The sequence below is a fragment of the Canis lupus genome, chromosome 36 (assembly GCF_048164855.1).
Source record: "Canis lupus baileyi chromosome 36, mCanLup2.hap1, whole genome shotgun sequence".
NCBI lineage: Eukaryota > Metazoa > Chordata > Mammalia > Carnivora > Canidae > Canis > Canis lupus.
In genome coordinates, this window is record NC_132873.1 from 6,630,323 (window position 1) to 6,651,127 (window position 20,805).

The 20,805-nt window shown below is 40.8% G+C and overlaps 1 long non-coding RNA gene across 2 annotated transcripts in view; it reads left to right on the forward strand.

Annotated features, from left to right (window-relative positions):
* Positions 1–20,616, forward strand: part of LOC140625405 (uncharacterized) — a 173,586-nt gene extending 152,970 nt beyond the window's left edge. The window contains exons 1-3 of one of the 2 annotated variants that reach the window (XR_012024743.1): positions 3,085–3,211; positions 16,224–16,375; positions 18,352–20,616. This is a non-coding gene — a long non-coding RNA (uncharacterized lncRNA). Of the gene's footprint in view, positions 1–3,084; positions 3,212–16,223; positions 16,376–18,351 lie in introns of those variants that run through there. The other variant, XR_012024742.1, reaches the window with a different exon arrangement.
* The last annotated feature ends 189 nt before the right edge of the window (positions 20,617–20,805 follow it).

The window sequence follows — 20,805 nt, forward strand, 5'->3', positions numbered from 1 at the left end:
CCTAAATGATATCATATTGCATGAATTGTTTTATGACAGTTTTTTCAGTCCACAATGTTTTTGAAATTTAGTCTTTTTAGGCATGGAGACCCAGTTTATTCATTTTAAACTGCTTGTGAGTATTAAATTTGCAAGTCCATAACATATTATTATTAACTTCCCATTGAAAAATATTCAGATTTTTTCCATCTTTTTTCCTGATATTTTGTTTTAAATAATAGGAACTAGTGGCTCATCCTAAAACTTTAATTTTAGGCCAAAATTGTCCAGATGACTTGTTGCATATAAAGCAATTTAATTGTCCAGTTGACACTGAGCTACTATCAACCAGCAGGTATTGGAGCCTCCACATGTGTCCCATACAGTTGCAGACTGTGTATCCCTGAGCCTCTCTCTGACTCAGTTTTCTTATCTGGAAAATGGGGTATTTGTTTCTATCTCCTTAAGTCGTTGTGAGGGCTTATGGATTAATATGGTGAAGTATGTGCCACCCTTCTCAGTGGATAGTAAGTCTTCTGTTAATCAGATGTCTATACTAAGTAATGCCTAATAGAAAACTAGAAACCAGGCTCCACCCTGGCCAATTGCTTTCAGGGACATTCTCTGCCTGCATTATCTCAGTTAATAAGACCCTGTCTCTAATAGTTTATGGTCTGTGAGGACACAAAGCCAACCCACAGGAGGCAGGGGCGATAGACAGAAGCAGTAAGCTGTAATGTTAAGTGTTGGGCTAACAACCCCAACGCTATCAGGACTCATAACTGCTGTTAGCCGACAGCTGTACTCTGGATCATTCCGAGCATGTCTTTGCAGAGCCTGCTTGGGCCTGCCCTAGTTCTGCTGCCTGCAGGAGCACAGCTCAGAGCCCCTGCAACAGGGCCTAGTCTTTGCCCAGGTCTGGCCAATCAGAGCTCTGTTGCTACGCAGCCCCTGCAGGCAGAGCTTTTCTTTTCAGTTCTGGTCACAGCTAGCAGAGCTGTCCACAGACATCCCTTTGCTATTTTTGTTTGGATTGATTTTTTAAAAAGCACCTGATGCATACTTTTCCTTTTATTGTTCTCTTCCTTTTCTTTACTCCATTCAATCTGTACCCAAGGCCTCACCACCACCACCACCACCACCACACACACACACACACACACACACACACACACACACACACACGTCAAACTCACAACCATTAACAAAGAAACCTTGGTCCAAGACAGAAAACAACCTTTAAAAACACCCTTACGCCATGCCTGTGAATGCTAGGAAAATCTACTTTTTCTGATATTTGGGAATACTAATTACGAGCTGGCACCGCTGCCATATATTTAATTTCCCACTCTTCTCTGCTTCCAGGAGCAGAAAAATCAACAAGAGAGAGATGATAAGGTTTCAAACGACTGCCACCCACCTTCTATTACCATCTCTCCCAGGAGCACAGCCACAAAGCTAGTGTGCCTAGACACAGATTAGCACAATGAGGCTCACAGACTCCCTGCTTTTCTCTTCCTATGACAGAACATTTGGATATTGTCTGCTCATCTTCTCCCCACCCTACACTCTGATAAGAAAAGGACAAGCACATTCTTGAGGGGGGAGGTGCTGCCTACAACAGAGCTTCATGATACTACCTGAGCACACTGCTGGAGGAGACTGATGATTGAGATGCCAAGAGGACAGGACACAATGGCAAGAGTGAAAGGGAAAGGTCTACCCCAGCATGAAAGTGCAAGGGGTCAGGGAATTAGAGACGCTAAAGAACAGGAGAAGATCAGGATACCAGAAGCGACCTTGACCTATATTGTTGAACCTCCTGAAATGTTAAGAAAGGGATGTGAGTAAAGGTTGGAAGACCCGTGTAGCTGTGGTGTCTTGAACTCAGTACCACTTTGGAACTAAAACATGTCCCACAGCTTTTTAAGCATTACACTTACTTACTCTGACACTTACCTTCTCCCCACCTTTAGGCAATCTGGTAAGAACATTCATATATACATAAATGCCACGAAAACAAGGGCTACATTTTTAAAGTCATGTGGTACAGGGCAGATTTGAAAGGGAAAACTAATTTTCTAGAAACCTGGCTACCGATAATTGTTAGACCATCATTATTAAAAGAAAAAGGTAATTAGGCAGAAAGCCATGCTAACTTCCTTCAAATGATTTTTCTCTAGAGATCAGATCCTCTGAATCTCTCTCCTCCCTTCTCTCTCACTGGATAGATGTGCCCGAGCAAGGAGTCTTAGTGTTCTGTATAGAGCAAGAATAATGTGAAAATTTTGAAGCAGGAATGTAAAGAAAAATTCAAGCATTTGATGACTTCTGATTTTATTTTTGAAGAATATAGCTTAAAACCACATGCAAAATGAAAGCTCTGGCCTGAAAAGCCAATGTCTAAAACAAAAAGAATTTTAAAAAGTAGTGATTTCCAAATCTTAAAGCTTTGCTGCTCCTCCCCACTGCTTCCCCACCCCAAACAAAGAGCCTTCTTCTAGGAATTAATATCTCATGTGGTCAGGAAACATTTTTCTGATATTCAGCAATTACTTCAGTTTCCTAACAATCTTTTTCTTCGTTTACATTCAAGCAAACTTAGTACTTTGGATTTTTTTTTTAAAGTAGCAGGCATTAAGGCCCCTTTTTGGTCAAATTATGCCCGTCTCTGTATATTGAGAAATGTCAGGAATGATTCTTCCTTACTATTGGCAAGTGTTATTTTTAATGATGGATATTGAGGTGATTGTTCTCTTTTACCTTTTTTTAAGTTTTATGTAATTTTGGAAACTAAGACAGTGTATTGTTTTCTACGGATGTAAAATTGTCTTAAAAAAGGAGAAATCAGGCAGTGTCCTGAGCAGTAATTACAGGCCAACTACATCTCAAGGTAGCTTTCATGAGGCTTTTGGTGGGTGTGGAGGGGGGAGCCACAGTGTTGCGGTGCATCCATTCCCAGAAGACACTGCTGTGTCTGAGCTCAATGCAAGCAGGACCCAACAAAGAGAGCAGAAGTAGTGAATGGGAGGAACAACTGGGGACCAGGAAAATGAGACATGACTCAGCAAAAGCACATGAGGAAATCGGAAAGTTGCCCTTCCCCCTTGCTTCTGAATAGAACAGTTTCAATTAGGTGGGTGCTCCAGCCTCTGTTGAGTAACCTTTGAGAGGAGATGGGAGAGGAGAGAGGGAGAAGTGTGCCAGCATGACTTTTCTCCTGGCAAAGCAGGTGAGTGGGCTCTCCGTTGTCAAGTTGCAAGCAGGAATGAATGTCCTTTCTGTAGCTGGATTGGACCGGGGGAGGACGGGAGGCCTCTGCTCCAAGGTCAGCACTTCTCAGAAACGCAGCGGAAGTCTCCCAGACAAAGCAGACAGGCTGGCATCCCTTTCCTGGGAGTCAGAAGTCAGGGAAGGAGTGAGGCATGCCTAGCCAACATACCAGGGATGGGGGGGGGGGAAGCTTGAGGATCTGGGGGGTCTGGCCAGCCATGCTTGGGCAGCCACTCTCTGTGCCCTCACCTGGAGAAACCGCACGACCTTGGCTGCCAGGCCATAAAGGGAAGTTCCTGGGCTGAAGGACCAACCTTCTTGTGAATTCACTTCCTGGTGCCAGCTCCCACTTGTGGGGATCTGTGCAAGTCTGAGCCCCTCTGCGTGGGTCCTGGGACCCATAGGGGATCCATTCTTGGGCATGTTATCCTCTGTCATCCTCTTTGGCTACTCTCCTGCCTTGCCAGAAACACCATTTTGCAGTCATCAATGCCTAACCACACTTGTATCTGGTGTAAACAAGAGCTCAGACTCAGAGCTGAAATCCAGTTCCCACAGAGATCCTAGATCACTAGGCTTCCTCTTTTACCCTAACTCCTCATAAACTACAAAGAAAATAACACATGTAAACAAACAAAAAAATCAACAAAGAATAGAAAGACTGTTTCTGGGCTTTGGGTTGGAGGCACAGCAGGAAGTGATAGCCACATATCTATGCTCTTTAGAGAGAGGCATGTGTCACAATCCTCAGGCTGAGCAACTCGAATGCAACACCAGAGTGCTGAGGTGCTGACATCTGTTCTCTTGCCCTCTGGTAGGTCAGCTCTTAGCTGTAGTATAATTTTATAGATGGAAAATTCCAGAGGGAAGTGACCTGCTCTGTGTTACAGAGCCAGGCATAAGCAAAATGAAGAGACATAGGCCTAGCCCCAATTATTTGGCATTCCAAGACCTTTCCTTTATAGTCTATAGCAGCTCAGCTGGGTGGATATCTGGCAAATGATTAGGATGGGAGGCCAGACTGGCAGGCCTTATTGTTTTCAACTCTATCTCAGTTATATTAACTTTTCCTACCTCATTACCTGAGTTTGGGATGTAAAGTGGAAAAAAACACATTTGCTTGGAACCGTACCAAAGAAAGAAAGTAGAAATCCATATTATGCGTGTGTTTCCAAGGCCGCAGGCTACCTGACCTGTTCCTCCAACTCAGGATCATTACTCCTCCCCTGTACATCTGATACCAATCCAGACCATTTATATACCTCACTGATAATGTAGTGGACACTCTGGTTGACTAATTATGATCCATGACAAAATGAGCTTCCTGCAAAGAGAGAAGTGGAGATTATACAAACAGACATCAATTTACAAAAAGAAAGAGTGTGTAGAGATGATCAGTAGCGTCTTCAGGATGGCAGGACTCTCCTCCAGGCCATGGCACCTTCCACTCACAGTCCCGACAGAGACCATTCATATACTATGAAAGCAAATGCATTACTTTGTCTCTCTCGTTTACCACTTGAGTGATTCATTAATGGATGTTTATCCTCATTATAGGTGAATGTGGCCCAGAACAAGAGGCTCCAAAGATTTACCCAAATTCTTTACTGATGCTACCATATTTGACTCTTTAGTGTCATATAAAATTGTTTAGCCAGACACTTTCATTACACAGTTTATGTCCCTGACCAAGGACTCAAAGTTTGATTAGATGCCACTTTCCTCCAATTCACTTTTATTTGATGTGCAGTTACTCGCTGCAATAAAGTACATCCTGTAGACATGAGAAAGTTGAGAAAAGGAGATGCAGGAGGAATCATGTTGCACCCTTAGGGTTGAACTTGCGCAGGAATCATTTGGATGGGCCATGTGTCCTACGCTGGATGAACAAATCCACCTGTAAGACTCAGTCAAGAGCTTGGTCATAGAGGACTCTATCTATCATGATTGATATCCATGTCAGTGCTCCTCAAACTTTCACCACTCCTCTCTTGTTTTAGCTCACTAAACTGAGGTGAGATAGGTGGGTCTCACCCTCAATTTATCAATGTGGAGGAATTGGCTTTAGAGGTTGGATTATAGACAAGTCTCCAAGCTGGTGATGGGTAGAGGCAGAGGAGCATCCTATTTTCCCATCCTTTCCCCCCCTTGACCCTAACCCTACAATGAGGTGTCCCTAGAAGCCACAGTCATGTCCTGTTTGTGAGCAAACATGAATGTATCTTGGCCCAGAGCTCTTGAGGAGAATAGAATATAAAGAGACATTTCCTCTGTCTCGCCAGATGGCTTCAGGATAAAATTCTTCCCCAAACCAAGTGTTAGAGTCCAGTTGACTATTTCAGGGAGGGCAAGAAATAACAGGGAGAAGAATTTAATCCTCCTCCTCCCCTAACACACCATTACATCCAAGCTTGGTGGGAGCAGGTCCTGCCAAAACAGGCAAGATTGTTGAACTGAAATCAAGAGGAGGGGCCCCGGCAGAGCAGACCCTTTCAAAAATGAAGATTGGAGGCTAGGGAAATCCACAATCCACAGATCTGAGGTTCCAGACTGGACTCAGCTCCTGGGAGCTGGCTGGGCAGGACATGGAATAAACTGAAGAATACTGAGCCCCATCCAACCCATCTGGGAGCCCACAGTGGAAAATAATGGGGGTAGTACAGTGGGACAGCCCCAACTTCTTGAGATCAATGCATACCTCTGTGCTTGTCTGCATACTTTGTATAAATTTTCATTTTGAAAAAAAAAAAAAAAAAAAACCCTGAACGGTTAGCATTAAGAATAGCTGCTCATTCTTAAAATGCTTTGGAGAAACCAGAACTTGGAGAAGTCAATGCAAAGGAGGGTGGGGATAAACAGGGAAAAATAGTCTCCCAAAAGAAACGTGAAGGAGCTGGATGTTTGGTCTCAAACTCTCTTATACTAAGCACTTGAGCATTTCATGCTTGGTTTTTGTCACAGAATTAGCATTAGGACCTTCGAATGCATTCATTCATGGGACGTGCATGATGCTCCTACTTAGCACCAAACATTGGCAAGGTTAAAAACAAATAAGAGGGGATCCCTAGGTGGCTCAGCAGTTTAGCGCCTGCCTTGGGCCCAGGGTGTGATCCTGGAGTTGCAGGATCGAGTCCTGCGTCAGGCTCCCTGCATGGAGCCTGCTTCTCCCTCTGCCTGTGTCTCTGCCTCTCCCTCTCTTTCTCTATTTCTCTCTCTCTCTCTTGTAAATAAATAAAATCTTAAAAAAACAAATAAGATATGGCTCTGTACCTAAGGGATGCCAACGATAATGAATTAGCCTCTAATCAAATGAGACTGAATTACTGAGTAATCTTGGTAAATTCAATCACCTTAAAAACAACAACATAGACACACATACAATCAGTGGCAGATTTTCCCAGGTCTCCTTTGGCTCCTTCATCCAATGTGGCACCCACGTCTCCTGAGAATTGCCTAGTTATCCTCCATTTGCCTTACATCTATTTAAACCTGGAAGCAGAATGTTAGAAGGGACTAAAGACCTGCAATACTAGCTTTCCCCAACCCTCCCTTGTGTAAATGAAGGAACAGAGACTCATAGAAGACAAGCAGCTGAGCAGCTTCCTGAACAATCTTTCATGTTCTGTGTCTCCCACTTGATGGATTAGCAGCACCTAAGGTGACTTGATCTTAATGAGACAAGACTTCAGTTGCAATCTCATAAGTAACAGGAGACCATCCCCCCACTCTAAGCTGACCAAGTGTGGTTTGCTCAGGTCCATTCCATGCCTCCAGCCCTTTCTGCCGTGTCCCTCCTGCATGTACCCATCCTTTAGTGAAAATGGGGGCTTAGGGCTCTCTAACAAGTCTTTGTCCTTTCTCTGCTCTGTACTTTCGCTCCTGAACTTGCTGTTTCATGACATATTTTACGGTAACTTCGTACTGTGAAAATCATGTTCATCTTTCAAGACCTACTCCTCTTTCCCTAGGATTCAAATCCGTTCTTCCTGTTTTGATTCTCAACAGTGCTGTGTTCTTGCTTTGTCATCAAGGAGCTGCTTTTCAGTAGGGATGATGTCTTATGTGTAACTGTTGATTGTAGGGTCTGACATAGAACTGTCTACTTGCTGGGGAAACATTTCTTGAAGAGAGCTACCCCATAGACCTCCAACTCATTGCTTGCAGGACCAAATTTGGAACTGAAGTCCCATGACTCTTACACTTGTGCTCTTTCTTTTACACCCTCTGACTCCTGGTTCACCAATTTGTGGAGCTTATTTGAGGTCTTGTTTCACACCATGGTAGTAGAAGCTTATTGCCTATTTATTAATGACACTTTGCTGAATTCAAAGAGAAATAGAGTCTTTGAAAGCATAGACTTCCATTTAGATGTTGGCTTTCACCGATCTTTCCTTCCTTTTTTTTCTCTTCCCTACTGTTTCTCTTCTCCCTCTTTCCTCTCACCTTTTCTGCAATCCCCCATCTACGTCTGCTAATAGAAGACAGTCCAGGTGTTTGGAGTTTTGTAAATACTGATGCAGCATCTGCCTGGCCTGAAGAGACACAATCTTACACCAGACCTTCAGTGTATGGGGTCAACAGAGCATTCAGGGGAATCTCTAAGTGGAGGCTGATCCTAGAGGCACCCACCCTGAGTTATATCTGCCTTTGTACAGCTTCATCATACTGGTAGGTCTAAGAGGACCAAACAGGGCAAATAGATAGATTGGAGATCTTTCTGCCTCATCATGGCCAAGGAAGGATAGATAGGCAGGAAAGCTCCAGAGTTCCTGGAGCCTAGAAAAGCACACTTGGGCTCACCATCCCTGGATGCTGGAGTCTCATACGCCCACTCCCTATCCCTTCCTTAACCCGTTGGCATCTCCTTAGGTTTTGTGGTTCTCTTTTCTATCCTTGCCTCTCAAGCACCAGTACCTTTCAAGTGCCCTGTTCTCTATCCTCCTCTATCCTCTTTGTTTTCACAGAGTGCTTCTGAGTCCTCTCCCATGATTGGCATTATCACCTGGATGTTGTTGTCTCTCAGATCTGACCTCTCTCCTGAAGTCTAAGCCTAACTGATCATTGGACACTGGAACTAAATTTCCCTCTCAGTTAGGAAACACAGTCTCACACCCTCTCCTGTGTCTCCTGCCTTAATAACTGACACCACTGGACACGGTATCCTACCCTAGCAATCCAGGCATGTCCTAGATCCCATCCTCACTGTAACCCTCCCAAAGAGTCATTAACTACTAATCAGTTTCTAGAGATCAGTGGAAGCCACTTGCTTCTTGTGTTCTTCAGACCCTTTCAGTCCCATATGCAGCTCTAACAATAGCCTCCTGATCTTCAGGTGGTCTTCCCCCTAACACGACCACGACAGGAGCCTTTAGCTTCTGCTATTTCTCCATCGGAAAGGAAGGGCATTGGACTACATCTCCGAGAGCTGTCCCAGCCCTGATATTCCTTCACATTTGTCAGCTTGCATATATCACAGGCCTAGAGTAAAAATTTGAGTTTTCTGCCCTTTACCCATTCCCTGCCTCTCAATAACTTTTTTATTCCTCCTCCTCCATTCTGCTAAAAGAGCTTTTGATTGAAATGTGGCAGCCCTAGGACACAAATCTTTAGCCAGAGTATGATTTCCCAGACATTCCCAAGGGAGACAGTCCCGTGTCCTTTCCTTCTGCAGGGAAGGGAGTTGTCTGGAGCCAGGACTTGCACAGAGTGGCCGTTGTTTTCCTCTTATCATGACTGTTATTGTTTTGAGGGCACTGCTCCTCCACTCAGCAGAGGCAGACACACAGATGGAAAGTTTTAAGATGTTTTTCTCCCTGCAAATTAATCAGAGGGCAAATCAAATCTTTGACCCCATTGCACCCTCACCGCCGTCCCTTTAGACACTGGGTTTAATGAGGTGGTTCCTAAGGGTTAGTGTTGCCCTGAGGACCAGGGCTCCTTTGGTTTTGATTTAGAAGCTTTAGTGGAGGGACACCAAGGGGAGCAGTGAGATTTGCACCTGCCAAGAGTTGGTGAACTCGCCATCATCTCTGAAATAACACCTCTGTCTCCACGTTTGAGCTACTGCCACCCTTCTGCTCCCACGCTGACCCCCTCACTCTCTTCTTTAATTGGGAAGCAGATTGCAGGGCACATCACAGGCTGGGAAGCAGTGTGATGCCACACTGGCTCCAGTTTGTGTGTGTATGTGTGTGTGTGTGTGGGGGGGGTGCGGTGTCCCCGGCTTTCTAGATACTAGAGGTTGCTAGACAAGGGACAGAGAAATGCAAGTACATCCCATGCTGATTCTGGTAAGAAGCTGGCAAAGACTATTTGAGGGATCTTAAGACATCTCTGAACCTTATGAAATATTAGAGCCTGAATAGGAATGTGAAGTTATGTATGTACTCCCCAACTGCACCTGCCATTTTACAAGTATGGAAAATAAGACTTACAGCAAATTAGTGGAGAACTCTCAATCCTGTGTACTTCCCATTACAATCTGCTTCCTAACTGGGTGTGGGTTTCCTTATTCTCCAGAGCCAGGGAGCATCAACATTTGGCTTCAAAAACACTGCTAAATCCTGAACAAACAAACATGAACATGCAAGGTAGTGTTCAAGCTCTCTTACTCTCAAACCTACATGTAATGCTTGTGTTGAACTCTGGGATCCAGGCTTGTTTCAGTGTTTCCCCAACTTATTATTTATAGGTAGGGGAGGAAATATGAGGCCCACGGATACATACGTACTCCCCAAGCTCCCACGCTGATTCTTAAAAGATAAGGGGGTGGGGGTTGTTCGTGTGTATGGAGCAGAGACAGACTTTCCTAAATTTTGGTCAGCAGTGTTTGTCTTAGATCTGGGAAGCATGGTAGAGTGGAGGAGGTTTCAATTAGAGGAACTTCATAGAGAACTGAGTGGGTTCCCCCTTTTGCCTTCCTCCTCAATCACTGAGTTACATTCCAACTTTAGAATTCTTCAAGATTAAAAAAAATTGGGAAACAAACAAGGTTAGGAGTCAGAACCCCTAACCTGGTTTTGCTCCTGTAACTCATCCATATATTTGTATATTTAGGACAAAATGGTCATTGAGCTACTACTATATGACTGGAATATTCTAGGTGCTGGGTATTTGATGTGGGCCAGTGCAAAATTCCTGTTTCTCTAGGTCTCACATTACAGTGGGGAAGTCAAAATTGCCACAGGAGTAATATTATCAAATGCTATAAAGAAAACAAAAATTGGATAAGGCAGTAGAGAGGACCTGACAAGAGAATGTGTTTGTGTGGGGTTGTGTCCTGATGTTTTAAAATAGGTCCATAAATTCTTTCATACACTTCAAAATGTGAAGCCTAATTCCCCTTGCCTTGAGTGTGCTCTAGATGTAATGACTTGTTCCTAAGAAATAGACTGAAGTGGAAGTCATGGGGTATGACTTTGGAAGCTGGATAATAAAATCACTGTGTCTTTCTCCTGTTTTGTTTTTTATTTTTTGAAATGTCTGTTCTGTGGGAAGTTTACCAACATGTTACGAGGACACTCAAGCATCTTAAGAGGCTCAGGTTGCAGGGAACTGAAGCCTCTTGTCAAAAGCCCTGTAAGGAACCTCTAGGAAACTGGTTCTCTAGCCTCAGACAAACCTTCAGATGACTGCAGTCCCTGCCAACATCCTGATGGCAAGGGAATGAGAGACACTAAGGCAGAAACACCCAGATAAGCTGATCCTGGATTCCTGATCAAGAACAACTATGCGGTAAATATTTGTTGTATGAAGCCAGAGGTTTAGGGGGTGATTTGTTTAATGGTAATAGATAACTAATATATAGGGATGTTCTCTCTCTGGGAAAGGAGTAGTTGAACAGAGACCAGAATGAAAAGGGAAAATGAGCCAAGTTAAGATACATATGAAGAAAGCCTGAAGCAGAAAGCATAGAACTGGCAAAGGCCTTTTGGTAGGAACATGCTGGAAATGTTCAAAGACATGTCACAGAAAAATAGTCCAAGATTTGGAAATGGACAAGACATCACTGGACAGCCTTTCAGAGGAGAGCTGAGCATCATCGAGGGTATTTTCTGGGGCTTACCCGATTATGCTGAGATATTTCTCTTTGACTTTTTTTTTTAAGATTTTATTTATTTATTCATGAGAGACAGACAGAGAGAGAAAGAGAGAGAGAGAGAGAGAGAGAGAGAGAAAGAGAGAGAGAGAGAGAGGCAGAGACATAGCGAGAGAGAGAGGCAGGCTCCATGCAGGGAGCCCGATGTGGGACTCGATCCCGGTTCTCCAGAACCATGCCCTGGGCCGAAGGCAGGCACTAAACCGCTGAGCCATCCAGAGATCCCCTTTGACTGACTGTTTTTTTTTTTTTCCTTTGACTGACTTTTGATTGCCTAAGTTACTTTACAATTCCGTTGAGGTGGAATTCAACTTGTAGAAAACTTATATGAATGCAAATGATTCTTTTCTAAAACAGTATAATTAATTTTGTCCTGTAGAGCTATAACTGAATTCTACTCTGTAGTAAAGAAGGCCCTAAACAATACAATTTACGCAGCTTTGAATTAAAATTTTAATACCACACAATTCACCCATTTAAATCAATGTTTTCTCAGTATATTCATAGGGTTATGCAAGCACCACCACAATCTAATTTTTGTCCACCGCATAAAGAAAACCCATACCCATTAGTAGGTTCCCTTCCTTCCATCATCCCCTCTATTATCTCTCTCTCCCAGATCAGCCCCAGATAATCACTAATCTACTGTCTGTCATAGATTTGCCTATTCTAGAAATTTATATAAAGGTAATTATACACTATGTGGTCTTTTGGGATGGGCTTCCCTCATTTAGCATAATTTGCATGGTTCAATCATCTTATAGCATGTATTAATACTTCAGTCTTTATTGCCAGATTCAATTGTATAGAAATGTAATATTTTGTCTTTTTATGTATTAGTTGATGGACATTTGGGTTTTTTCTACTTTGGGGATAGTGTGACTAATGTTCCCATGAACAACAGGTCTAGTTTTTATGTGAATGCATGTTTTAATTTCTTTGGGGTATCTACCTAGGAGTGGAATTGCTGGGTCCTATGACAAGGCCATGGTTAGTATTTTGAGGAACTGTCAAACTATTTTTTAAAGTGGCTGCACCATTTTACATTCCCTCTAGCAGCGCGTGAGGGTTCCAATTTCTCTACATCCTTGCCAACACTTATTATCATCCATCATTTTGATTATAGCCATTTTAGTGGGTATGAGGTGATTTCTTGTGGTTTCAATTTGCATTCCCTAATGACTAATGATGTTGAACATCATTTCATGCACTTATTGGCCATTTTTATATTTTTCTTGGAGCAATGTCTATTTAAAGCCTTTGCCAATTTTTAAATTTGTCTTTTACTGTTGAGTTTTAAGAATTCTTTATATATTCTGGGAAGAAGTCTTTTATCAAATATATGACTTGCAATTATTTTCTCCCACTGTAAGAGTTGTCTTCACTTTCTTGATGGTATTATTGGCAGAAGAAAAGTTTTAAATTTTAAGTACTATTTTTTCTTTTCTTTTTCTTTTTTTTTTTTTGATTGTGCTTTTGGTATTGTATTAAAGAAACAACTGCCTGACCCAAGACCATAATTTGCTTTTATGTTTTCTTCTAAGAGTTCTGTTGTTTTAGCTCTTACATCTAGGTCTATTATTCATTTTGAGTTAATTTTGTGTATGTTACATGGTAAAGATCTATATTAATTCTTTTTGTTCTCCAAGTTTTTATTTAAATTCCAGCTAGTTAACACACAGTATAATATTAGTTTCAGGTGTAGGATTTAGTGATTCATCACTTACATACAACACCAGTGCTCATCACAAGTGCCCTCCTTAAACCTCCTCACCTATTTAACCTATCTTTCCCCTCTCCCTTCCCTTGGGTAACCATCAGATTATTCTCTATAGTTAAGAGTCTGTTTCATGGTTTGCTTCTCTCTTCCCCCCACCCATGTTCATCTGTTTTGTTTCTTATCCTGTTGTCACTGCACCATTTTCTAAAGACTATTCTTTCCCCCATTGAATTATCTTTGCATCCTTGTTGAACATTAATTGCTGTGTGTTTTTATTTATGGGTTTTCAATTCTATTTTATTGAGCTATGTGTCTATCTTTATGCTAGCACCACATTTTCTTGGTTGCTATAGTTTTGTAGTAATTTTTCAGGTAAGGGAGTGAATTCTTCAACTTGGTTCTTCTTTTTCAAAATTGTTTTAACTTTTCTGAATCCTGTGAATTTCTATAGGAATTTTAAGATTTCTAAGGAATTTTAAGTTTGTCAATTTCTGGGGAAAAAAAGGCAGCTGGTATATTGATAGGGATAGTTTTGTATCTGGGGAGTAAAGTCATCTTAACAATATTGTCATTTGATTTATGAACATGAAATATCTGTCTGCTTATTTAGATGCTCCTTTATTTCTTTCAGTGACAATTTGTAATCATCAGTGCATGTCCTGTACTTCTTTTAAAGTGTATTCTTGGTCGCTCAGTTGGGTTAAGCGTCTGCCTTCAGCTCAGGTCATGTTCTCAGGGTCCTAGGATAGAGCCTCGTGTTGGGCTTTCTGTTCAGCGGGGAGTCTACTTCTCCCTCTCCCTCTCTCTTTGTGCTCTCCCCCTCTCTCTCAAATAAATAAATAAATAAATAAATAAATAAATAAATAAAAAAATAAATAAAATCTTAAAAAAAGTGTGTTCTTAAGTATTTAACTATTATAAATAGAATTAAATTATTAATTTAATTTTCAAGATTTTCACTGCTAGTATGTAGAAGTACAAGGGATGTTTTTATATTGATTTTATATTTTCCAACTTTGCTGATTCTAACTTGTTTTCATAGTATTTTAGTAGATTCCTTGGTAGTTTCTAAATATTTTTTTTTTAAATTTTATTTATTTATGATAGTCACAGAGCGAGAGAGAGAGGCAGAGACACAGGCAGACGGAGAAGCAGGCTCCATGCACCGGGAGCCCGATGTGGGATTCGATCCCGGGTCTCCAGGATCGCGCCCCGGGCCAAAGGCAGGCGCCAAACCGCTGCGCCACCCAGGGATCCCTCCTTGGTAGTTTCTAGATACAAAATTATGCCATATGCAAGTACACAATTTTACTTTTCCCTTTCTCATCTGGTTGACTTTTATTTTTTTTTCTTGCCTAATTTCTTGCTCGACCCCCTAACAATGTTAAAGAAGTTGTAAGAATGGATGATCTTGTCTTGATCCTGATCTTATGGTGAAAGCATTCAGTATTTCACTATTTTTTTAATGTTTCAAGTTTTTATTTAAATTCTAGTTAGTTAATATTAGTTTCAGGAGTAGAATTTAGCAATTCATCAATTCTTTATAACACCCATCACAAAAAGTACCCTCCTTAACACCCATCACCCATTTAGCCCATGCCCTTCCCACCTCTTCAGCAATCCTCAGTTTGTTCTATGCAGTTAAAAGTCACCTTTATGATTTGCCTCCCTCTCTTTTTTTCCTTCCTGTATGATTATCTATTTTGTTTCATAAATTCCACACGTGAGTGGAATCATATGGCATTTGTCTTTCTCTGACTGACTTATTTCACTTAGCATAATAAACTAGCTCTATCAATGTCATTGTAAATGGCAAGATTTCATTCTTTTCCGATGGCTGAGTAATATTCCATTGTGTGTGTGTGTATATATATATATCACATGTTCTTTATCTTGCATCAGTCTTTGGACATTTGAGCTCTTTCCATAATTTGACTATTGTTTCTTTAAAAGATTTTGTTTATTTATTTGAGAAAGAAAGAGAGAGTGTTTTTTATCCTTTGGGTAAATACCTAAGTATTCATAATGCAATTGTTGGGTTGTAGGGTAGTTCTAATTTTAACTTCTTGAAGAATCTCCATCCTGTTTTCCAGAGTGGCTGCAGCAGTTTTCATTCCCACCAACAGTGTAAGAGGTTTCCCCTTTCTTCACATACTTGCCAACATCTGTTGTTTCCCCTGTTGTTAATTTTAACCATTCTGACAGATGTGAGGTGGTATCTCATTGTGGTTTTGATTTGTATTTCCCTGGTGAATGATGATGAACATCTTTTCATGTGTCTATTAGTCATCTGTATGTCCTTTTTGGAAAAATGTCTATTCCTGTCTTCTGCCCATTTCTTAACTGGATTATTTGGTTGTAGGATGTTGAATTTGAGTTCTTTATAGATTTTGGATGCTAACTCTTTATCAAATATGTTATTTGCAAATATCTTCTCCCATTTTAAAGGTTGCCCTTAGTTTTGTTGATTATTTCCTTTGCTGTGCAGAAGGTTTTTATCTTGATGATGTCCCAATAGTTCATTTTTGCTTTTGTTTCCCTTGCCTCTGGAGATATGTCCAGCGAGAAATTGCCATGGTCGAGGTCAACTTCAATTTTTTTTGTAAGTGTTCTGTGGTTCTCAGAGTACAGATCTTTTACTTTTACCTCTTTGATTAGGTTTATCCCTAGGTATCTTATGGTTTTTGGTGCAATTGTAAATGGGGTCAATTCCTTGATTTCTCTTTCTGCTGTTTCATTATTCATACATAGAAATGCAACAGATTTCTGTACACTGATTTTGTATTCTCTGACTTTACTGAATTTGTGTGTCAGTTCGAGCAATTTTTTGGTGGAGTCTGTTGGGTTTTCTACATAGAATATCATGTTGTCTGTGAATAGTGAAAGTTGAGTTTTGTCCTTGCCGATTTGGAGGCCTTTTATTTCTTTTTATTGCCTTCTACTATTAAGTATGATAGCTGTGGGTGTCTGTATATGGTCTTTATCACAAAGAAGGAAGTTCCTTTCTTCCTAGTTTGCTAAGTGTTTTTTTTTTTTTAATCATGCAAGGTGTTGGATTTTTGTCAGTTATTTTTTTCTATGTTTATTGAGATGATCATATGGATTTGGTCCTTTTTTTTTTTTTAAATGTTTGGATTTTTTTTTTTTTTTTAGATTTTATTTATTCATCAAAGACACAGAGAGAGACAGAGACACAGGCAGAGGGAGAAGCAGGCTCCCGCAAGGAACCGATGTGGGACTCAATCCACTGGCCCCGGGATCACGACCTGAGCTGAAGGCAGACGCTCAACCACTGAGCCACTCAGGTACCCCTAGATTTGGTCCTTTTTAAAAAATATGGTATATTACATTAAGTAATTTTCAGATGTTAAACTAACCTTGCATTTCTGGGATAAGTCCCACTTGGTTTGGTGCATAATAATTATTTTTATATGTTGCTTAATTCAGTTTGCTAGTGCGTTGTTGAGTATTTTTGGTGTCTGTATTCATATGGGAAATTAGCCTATTCCAATATTATTTTCTTGTGATGTCTTTGTGTGTGAGGATCAAGTAATACTGGTCTCATATAAGGAGTTGAGAAGTGCTCTCTGCTGCATTTTTGGAAGGGTTTTGAGGTTTGTATTCATTTTTCTTGAGTGTTTGTCAGCTTTTAAAATAACTGATTCCATTATTTTACTTGTTATAGATCTATTCCTATTTTTTATATCCCTTGATTAAATTTCTACTATTTTTCTCTTTCTAGACATTTATCCATTTACCATAAGTTATCTAATTTGTTGGTATACAGGTGTTCATGGTATTCTTTTATATGCATTTTTATTTATGTAAGATTGATTATGACGTTTCTTCTTTCATTCTTGATTTTAGTAATTTGAGTCCTCTCTTTTTCTCTTGGTCAGCCTACCCAAATATGTATCAGTTTTATTGATCTGAACATTGTATTTCATTGTCTTATATGATATTAACCAGGTTTGCACTTATTAGAAAATTCACTTTAACATTTCTGACAGCCTATGTATACACATATATGTCTGTTCTTCAAATTTTCTTCTGAACCAATCTTAAGTGGTTCTCTCACTAATGAGTTGAGTAAAATATTTGACATGTGTTGATTGCATATTTTAATGGAAATAATGTTTTAAGCTTTTGAAAGTTATACTTTAGCATAAAGTAGAAAAATCAATGAGAAGTCAGAAGGGGTGGAAAATGAGTCAGAGAGAAAAACACAGAACAGATCATGTATGTCTTTGTAGGCCATGCTAAGAAGGTTGTTTTTTGCTCTAGGTGAGAGGAAAAGCTATTAGCATCACCTCAGACAAGTTCCATCCTTAACTGAGACCTCAAATACCGATCTGTCTCTATGCCATTTCACAGGATGACTGTGAGGATGGAATGGGATTATAGAACTGAAAATGGCACTTAGTCTGGTCATCTGTGAGGTCAGTTTTCAAGCACTCATGACTTGGTCCAGATTTTTGTTTTCAAATCCTTACTTATTGGCAGTTTCTTGAGGAAAGAAGACAGGGAATTCTAGAGGGCTGGACCCTGGATCCTGAGAAAAGCAGTCTTATCCATGAAGATACTGGGAATTTCATACATGAAATAGGGGCTAGGATGGTCATTAGACCCCACAGAGAAGAGGAAATGGGATTAAGGCAATTTGAGGGTTCAAATGGTGGGCATGGCTTATCTCACTATCTCTGGCTGGGGCTGGTTCTGGGTGATTTGAGGGTTAAGGTGGTGGAGAGGCAAGTCTGAGGAGTAGACAGGGCATGAGAGAGAGATGCTGGGGTGTGTTAAATACGGTTGATAGAAGGTCTCTGAATTCAAAGGTCAGAAGTTTGAGCTTGAAGTGGAAAGCAAAATTCTGGCAAGTAACTAAGCTGCAAAATAGGTTTAGGATGTGAGTGTATTATGGTGCTTAGGGCTGGGAGAGACAAAGGCCAAGAAGAGAGATGACAGTGAACCAGAGAGAAAACACCCTTCAGACAGTTTGCCTTGGACAAATGACCAAGCGTCTCTCTCTAGCCTGCACATGAGAGTATTCATAGATGGAAAATGAATCAAATAAATATCTCTTTCATTCAATCTTCTTTATCTTTATTTTATTCTGCCCCGTGGCTTGATCTAAATCTTAAACTATTCGTGGAGATTTTAAAATATATTCCAGCCCTGGGAATCCTCCCTGGACAACTTTTGCTGGTTGTATAATTTAAATTCCTGTTGTTTATGCTAACTCCCATTTTCTCTTGTCTTTTCCTCTGCAATCTGTCTTTCCCAGCGTTCAGCTCAAGTCCTGAGGAGCAGTGGTAAACCCCAGACAACCTGCAAGGCAAGTCTAATAGGCTGGAATGGGTGGGCCTTCAGGGAAGGAGAACACTCTCAGGAAATGGTCTGACCGCACAACCCTGGTTGCTGGAGGTAATAGAAACCCAAATTACTCGGCTCACAAGCCTACTTTATCAGCATGACCTGAGTACAGAGAGCTATAAAGTGTGTTCTTTGAGGATTTTCTTTTCTTCCTTTTTCTCTCTTTGCAATTAAGAGTAGAAGTCTCCAGGAAAAGAATCATATAAACATAAGGGTAGAATTAAGATAAATGCATTCCTTTTGCTTAGGAAATTTTCCATGATGAATGAATAGCTCTCTAGTCCTTATTCAGCAAGGTCAAGTGCTGGCTCTTTAAAGAAGATTCACTTTTCTACAGCTGAGGCTGGGTGTTGGGGCTGGGGGCCTTGAGAGAGAAAACAATTTTATAGAAAAAGAGAACTAATAGTCAATGCTGAATTCTCCCAAGAGATTGCTGCTCCTTGGTGGTTTCAGAGCTGATGGTGGACTCTATGATTGCTTTGGGGTCTCTCTCCTAGTCTGCCTCTGGAGCTGACTTGAGTCTTCATTGTTAAAGCTGTGAGACCTAAGAACACTTTCTTTTTTTTTTTTTAAAGATTTTATTTGTTTATTTATATGAGGGACAGAGAGAGAGAGAGAGAGACAGAGACAGAGACAGAGACAGAGGGAGAAGCAGACTCCATGCAGGGAGCCCGACATGGGACTTGATCCCAGAACTCCAAGATCATGATCTGGGCCAAAGGCAGGCACTAAACCACTGAGCCACCCAGGGATCCCCATTAGAACACTTTCAATAGAGGGTCCCATGCTCATTCCAGATGGAAACAAAACTTCTGCTTTTCATTTACACCCCAGAGTGAACAAACCTCAAGATAATATGATTGGAAATGCTTCATGGAAGAAAGGTTATCAGAAAACCTGGGTCCCAGACCTGACTCTGCCACTAACAAAGCTCAGAAAATGCAAATGATATGTCTACTCCCTGACCAATGCCACAGCTGGTGAGATTGGCAGGAGTTGGGCTATAATTTCTAAGTTCCTCCCAAACTCTGACATTCCATGTCTGAGTGTCATAGAGACCCCTGAACATTCCTAAAGGTCCACTTGCTTTTTCTAATTGTCTTCTTATATCCCTTCCTCTGTACCAAATTTTTAGAGGGCTTGGTGTAACAAAGTTAGAAAGCTGCTGAACAGACAAACATTACCTGAGGAATCTGGCTCGGTTTTATTCTTAGTTTTGAAAGCAAGTAGGGATGAAAAGACTTAGAACATAGGATGTTTGATATTTAGGATTGTCAGGCCTAAAGGACATACTAGAGCAAAATCTTACACATTAGGAAAAAAAATCATGTTCCTAGAGGTGAAATAACTAGAGGAAGAATGATGAAGTCCATCTTTATAGATGTGCTTATTGCATTCTAATTTAGAGGTTCTGCTTATCAAGGGAAGACATACAAGTGGAAGAATAGATGGACAAGAAGAAAATGATGTAGGAACACAGATGGTTCATTACTTTGTCACTTTGTATGGGTTTTCAGGACCTCTGGCCTTTACCTTAAGAGGTGAATCTCCATTTGGGCTACACTGTCACCAAGAAGTGAATAGAATCCTGGACCCATTATAGAGATATCTTGGCCAGTTCTCTCTGAAAGGTTATGGAATGGATTCCCATGCCATACACATTAATAAAATGAAAATTAAAAAGAGGAAGAAAAAGAAAGAAAATAGGAGAATAGTTCTATCAAAAGAGTCTAGTCTTCTAGCAACATTTCAGAACTTAATCTCTTTGTTTCATCTTTAAAATAAAGGTTTTTGTACCCCTTGGCATCGTCCTCCCTAATCCTTAAATACTGTTTAATCACTTTTGCATATAGCTGACATCTTAGGACCAGATTTGTTTAAAATATTCCTTTCCACTCACACTGAACCCTTTTCTTGGAGTCCAACTTCTTAGAAACTTGTCTATTTCCCTGAAACTTTTGACCATATTTCCACAAAAAATAATCTTTCAGACATTTTCAAATATTTGGCAGTGGTAACCCAGAAGGAGTCCAGTGATGGGCAAAGCTGGAGAAGCATGACTAAACTTTCTCAGAATGCTTGGTTTTTAGCTAAACAGTTTAGGAAGGCAGAAGAGGAAAAGGAAGAAGAAGAAGAAGAAGAAGAAGAAGAAGAAGAAGAAGAAGAAGAAGAAGAAGAAGAAAGAAGAAGAAGGGGAAGGGGAAAAGTAAGAAGAAAGGAAAGGAGAAGGGGAGGGGGGGAAATGAGAGGGAGAGAAGGAAGGGAAGGGGAAGGGAAAGGAGGAGAAGAGGAAGAGGAGGAAAAGAAAAGCCATCATCCTATATTCTCTCACCACTTCCTTTGCTCTTCTTCACCCATTTCTAAT